This window comes from Magnolia sinica, chromosome 11 (assembly GCF_029962835.1).
Source record: "Magnolia sinica isolate HGM2019 chromosome 11, MsV1, whole genome shotgun sequence".
NCBI lineage: Eukaryota > Viridiplantae > Streptophyta > Magnoliopsida > Magnoliales > Magnoliaceae > Magnolia > Magnolia sinica.
In genome coordinates this window covers 60,375,058-60,381,215 of record NC_080583.1, presented here as the reverse complement: position 1 = coordinate 60,381,215, position 6,158 = coordinate 60,375,058, and the positions used below count along the sequence as shown (strand labels likewise).

General features: G+C 42.3%; 1 non-coding gene across 1 annotated transcript; it reads left to right on the top strand.

Moving 5' to 3' along the window:
- The first annotated feature begins 5,571 nt into the window (after positions 1-5,571).
- On the top strand, positions 5,572-5,678 carry LOC131219612 (small nucleolar RNA R71). The gene has a single exon (XR_009158262.1). It is a non-coding gene; the product is annotated as a small nucleolar RNA R71 (small nucleolar RNA).
- The last annotated feature ends 480 nt before the right edge of the window (positions 5,679-6,158 follow it).

Genomic DNA, 6,158 nt, shown 5'->3' with positions numbered 1-6,158 from the left:
GGGAGCAAACCTAAGGTAAAGACCATTTGCCCAATCCTTTCAGTTTTCCAAGTTGGTTCCTTTCATGTTTAGTGATTACCAAGTTAATCCTTTAATATCGAACTGAAACCTTAATATGCAAGCGAGATGTGTCCTGCGAATTCATGACTCAACCAATGTTTACAAATTCTAATAATGGATTAATAATTCAAACTTAGCTGTGAAATTTAATAGATAACTGAATCCAAGAGTCATAAAGTACCAACATCACGCATCTTGAAATTCTAAGTGCCCTAGATGGCCGTCAAAATCACTTCGACTTCAACAAAATGTCAGAAAATTTTTAAAATTTTCACAACTTTTGTTCAAGACCAAGAAAATGCTGATTAGGTGACCTAATCTCCCACCCCCAACCTAAAATCTACATTGTCCTCAATGTAAAAGAAATAAGCATGCGATGCTCATGGGACAAAAAGTAAATGAGAAGTGATGGAAAGATAATACCTGGATGAAAGAATCAAGAGGCTTTCCAAAGATTTCTACGTAGGAGCGGTCAGCACAAGAGAGAAACCAACAGAAGTAAAATAAAATAACAAGAATACAATCCTACCTATACCACTTTCGTAGGTGCTCTCGATTGCATTTAGCGTATGCAACAAGCCTTTAAACCCCTAGGTTACCCCTAGTGGACGAGTTGTAGTCTCGTGAGGGTTTGCAGTAATGTTACCCACAAACATTGAACTGACTAATGAAAAAAAAATGACATGAAAATGAAGAACTGGGTTGCCTCCCAGGAGCGCTAAGATTACCGTCTTCAGCCAGATAAAGCAACTACCCTAGTCCTAAGAAAACAGGAAACTTACCTATACCTCCATCAGACTAGGAGATTAATCCTGGTAAACAGGATCAGTCAGAGGCATGGACATGTCCTCTGAATCAAATTTCTCGACAAATGGTTTCAATCGATGTCCATTGACTTTAAACTCCTTGCCATTGTCGGGATCTCTTATCTCAACGGCCCCATGCGGAAAAACAGTAACAACAATGTAAGGGCCGGTCCAACGAGATCGAAGCTTACCCGGAAAGAGATGTAATCGAGAATTGTACAAAAGGACCTTCTGACCAGGCGTGAATGATTTTCGCAAAATGTGTTGGTCATGAAATGCTTTCATCTTGTCCTTGTAAATTCTCGAATTATCGTACGCATCATTCCGGATTTCTTCAAGTTCATTCAATTGAAGTTTGCGTAGCGAGCCAGCATTGTCCAGATTGAAATTAAGATTTTTGATCGCCCAGTACGCTTTATGTTCCAGCTCCACAGGCAAGTGACAAGCCTTCCCATAGACAAGTCTAAAGGGAGACATTCCAATAGGAGTTTTAAATGCAGTACGGTATGCCCATAAGGCATCGGTCAATCGGATTGACCAATCCTTACGATCTGGGTTAACCGTTTTCTCCAGAATGTGTTTGATCTCCCTATTAGAAATCTCAGCTTGTCCACTTGTCTGAGGATGGTATGGGGTGCTCACCTTATGAGAGATACCGTATTTCTTCATTAAGCTCTCAAATGGTTTATTACAGAAGTGTGAGCCCCCATCACTAATGATGGCTCGAGGCGTTCCGAATGGAGAAAGGATGTTTTCTTTTAGGAATTTAATGACCGTGCGATGGTCATTCTTTCGACACTGATCGCTTCACCCATTTAGTGACATAATCCACGGCGAGCAAAATATACTGATTCCCAAACGATTGGGGAATGGTCCCATGAAATCGATGCCCCAAAGAATCAAATGCTTCAATGATAAGAATGGGATTCAAAGGCATCATATTTCGACGGACAATGCTCCCAATTTCGACAACGCTCACAAGCTTTGCAAAACTCATGAGTGTCCCTAAACATAGTGGGCCAAGAAAAGCCACATCGCAGAATTTTGGCCGTGGTCTTTTTAGCGGAAAAGTGACCACCACAGGCCTGTGAGTGACAGAAGGAGATGACACTCTAATGCTCATCGTCTGGCATACATCTCCTTAAGATTTAATCTGGGCAATATTTAAATAAATATGGATCGTCCCAAAAAAAGTTGCACACCTTGGTAAAGAATTTCTTCTTATCTTGCGCAGTCCAATGTGTTAGTATAGAACCTGTGATAAGAAAATTAGCAATATTAGCGAACCAAGGTGAATGGGAGACTCTAAACAATTGTTCCTCAGGGAACATGTCATTGATATGGGTTGTCTCAAGGGAATCAGAGGTATTAAGGCGAGAAAGGTGATCGGCCACTACGTTCTCTACTCCCTTTTTATCTTTAATTTCCAAATCAAATTCTTGGAGTAGAAGGATCCATCTTATCAAGTGGGGCTTAGAATCATTCTTAGAAAGAAGATACTTCAGTGCCGCATGATCTGTATATATAATGATCTTGGATCCGATCAGGTAGGACCTAAATTTGTCCAAGGCGAACACTACGGCTAAGAGTTCCTTTTCCGTAGTCGAGTAGTTCACTTGGGCAGGATTTAGAGTCCTACTCGCGTAATGAATGACGTAGGGCCTCTTATCTTTTCTCTGGCCTAGGACCGCCCCAAGAGCATAATCAGAAGCGTCGCACATAAGCTCAAAAGGAAGGTTCCAGTCGGGTGGCTGCATGATAGGTGCAGTGGTTAATGTGCCTTTAAGCTTGGTGAAAGCTTCCTGGCATTGCTCAGTCCACTCGTACGGAATATCCTTTTGAAGAAGATTACATAATGGACGAGAGAGGAGACTAAAGTCCTTTATGAATCGCCTGTAAAATCCTGCGTGTCCTAAGAAGGATCGCACGTCTCTGATGTTCTTGGGTGGAGGTAGGTTAGAGATAAGATCGATTTTTGCCTTATCTACCTCGATTCCTTTGGACGAGATGATATGCCCAAGGACAATTCCCTTCTGAACCATGAAATGGCACTTCTCCCAATTAAGTACCAAGTTCTTTTCTTCACATCTTTTCAACACACATTTAAGACTTTCCAAGCATTTGCTGAAAGATGGACCGTAAACAGAGAAATCATCCATGAAGACCTCTAGATATTGCCCTACCATATCAGAAAAGATACTAAGCATGCATCACTAAAAAGTAGTGGGGGCATTACATAGTCCGAATGGCATCCTTTGGTAAGCAAAGGTGCCGTAGGGACATGTAAATGTGGTCTTTTCCTGGTCTTCGGGGTTATCTCTATCTGGTTATAGCCGAATACCCGTCAAGAAAATTAGAATAGGAATGACCAGCTAACCTTTCCAGGATCTCGATCAATGAATGGTAAAGGAAGTGGTCTTTCCTCGTGACGGTATTCAACTTCCTGTAGTCAATGCACATTCTCCAACAAGTAGTGACTCTAGTTGGCACGAGTTCATTATTAGCATTGGCTACGATGGTGATTCCGGACTTCTTAGGGACCACTTGAGTTGGACTCACCCATTGACTATCGAATATAGGGTATATAATACCCACGTCCAATAGTTTAAGAACCTCGGCTTTAACCACTTCCTTCATGTTTGGATTTAGTCTACGTTGTGGTTGCCGAGCGATTTTTGCATTATCCTCAAGATATATACGGTGAGTACAAATCGAGGGATCGATTCCCTTGAGGTCCGCTATCGTCCATCCTATGGCTCCTTTATGCTCAATGAGAGTAGATATAAGCATACTCTCCTGTTCTTTCTCTAGGTGGGCAGAGATCACCACCGGGTATGTCTCATCTTGACTTAAATAGGCATATTTCAAATCAGAGGGCAAAGGTTTTAGGTCAAGCTTCGGCGGCTTGAGGTTAGACGGTAGAGGCACTCCATCGGTTTGTGGTAATTCTTCAAATTGTGGCCTCCACCGGTTAACTTCAAGTACCGGTAGGATCAAGCAAGGCGCACGTCTCCCTAATCATGTCATCATCAAAATCATGGGAGTGGGCCAGGCACGTCTCTAGATGGTCGGAGGATAAGGTCGAGGTGTCGTATCTTCCACGAAAGAGTCAATCATGTTAATGTCGTGGAAATCGTCATCATCCTCTGAGTTGCTGCCGTTATTGAAAAAAATGTTTGACTCCAATGTCAAATTTCCAAAAGACATAGTCATGATACCATTCCTGCAATTGATAATTGCATTTGACGTGGCAAGGAATGGGCGACCAAGAATGACAGGAATCTGAGTGCTCATGTTATTGATGGGTTCAGTGTCCAGGATGATAAAGTCTACAGGGTAGTAAAATCTATCAACTTGGACCAACACATCCTCAATTATCCCTCTTGGTACACGAACAGAGCGATCAGCAAGTTGTAGTGTGGTTAGGGTGGGTTTTAATTCACCCAAACCTAACTGTTTGTATACCGAGTAGGGAATCAAATTGACGCTCGCTCCTAAGTCAAGAAGTGCATGATCAATTCGATGGTTCCCGATTACACATGATATGGTTGGGCTACCGGGATCCTTGAATTTCTGTGGCACGTCTTGCTTCAGGATGACACTCACTTTCTCAGTCAAGAAGATTTTCTTTTGAATAATTTTTCGTCGTTTGGTCGTGCATAAGTCTTTCAGGAATTTGGCATATGAAGGTACCTGTTTAACGACATCAAGTAGAGGAATATTGACTTTCACCTGTTTCAACACCTCTAGGATATCCTGAGAGTTAGAGAGAGGTTTTGGTGAAACCAACCGTTGGGGGAATGGAGCAACTGGCTTCTCTAGAAGTTCCGGTTCTACTTTTTGTGGGGCATCACTGGATCCATCATTGTTGTCCTCTTCTGGTTCTTGAGGCTTTTCGGGCCTAACCGGAAGAGTTTTATCAATGATCTTCCCACTCCTAAGAGTGGTGATGGATTTAGCATGCCCCATCTGATTTGAAGAGCTGGGATCATTATTCTCGTACTGCGGTTTAGGATTGGGGAGAGGTTGTGCAGGAAGCATCCCCTTTTCTATAACCGTCATACGAGAATCTATCTTTTGCATAAAATCTGTAATTCCCCGCATTGCCTGAGCCAGCTCTTGTATAGGATTTTGAACCAGTTCCTCTTGAGGTTTCACTTGATTTGGATTTTGATTGAAAAAACCTGGAGGAGTCGCCGTTTGTCCATTCCTCCAACTAAAATTTGGATGATTTTTCCAGCCAGGATTGTATGTGTTGGAGTTGGGTCCAGTAAAAGGTCTTTGATAATTATTTACAGCATTGGCTTGTTCATTCAACACTCCTCGAAAGGCAGGTATTGTAGGACAGTTTTCAGTTGTGTGAATGTTGCAATCACAGATGCCGCAAACAACTTCATTGACCTTATCCTTCTTTCCTTCCATGGCCTCAACTTTCCTTATGAGTGTAGTCACTTTACACTTGAGATCATCCTCTTCTTTCAAGAGATATAATCCACCTTTCTCCTTTAATTGAGTCGGCTTAGACGTGGTGTTTGCCAGTGGGTAATAGTCCCATGATTGTGTTTTTTCAGCGAGACTATCGAGGTAATCCCATACCTCGTCAACATCTTTGTTGATGAACTCTCCATTACACATTGTCTCGACCATTTGGCGCATGGAAGATGTCAGTCCATCGTAGAAAAAATTTGTAATGTGCCACGTTTCAAATCCGTGTTGTGGGCATGAACTGACCAAATCTTTGAACCTTTCCCAACATTGGAAGAATGTTTCATCTTCCTTTTGGGCAAAGTTCATGATTGCTTTTCTGAGGGTAATCGTTTTATGATGTGGGAAGAATTTTTTTATGAATTCCCTCTGCATATCGTTCCATGTGCCAATGGATCTAGGACGCAGTGAATGTAGCCACGTCTTAGCTTTCTCTTTTAAGGAAAAAGGAAAGAGTTTCAGCCTAATTGTATCCTCAGATACATTAGGAAAACATAATGTAGCTATAATCTCATCGAACTCTTTCAAATGTAAATATGGACTTTCTGATTCAAGTCCATGGAATTTGGGAAGGAGTTGGATAACTCCTGGCTTGATGTCCATTTGTCCTGTGTTTTCAGGAAAAATCATGCATGAGGGCATACTCACTCCCGCCGGTTGTAGATAATCTCGTAAAGTACGAGGCGGGGGTGCCTGTTGCACCTCATTCTCATCTTGGGTATCCTCCACCCTGGGTGGAAGTGGAGGAGGTTGGTCTTCAGCCATAACCTCAGTTAACTCAGGGGATTTCGAGCGGTGTCTAGTCCT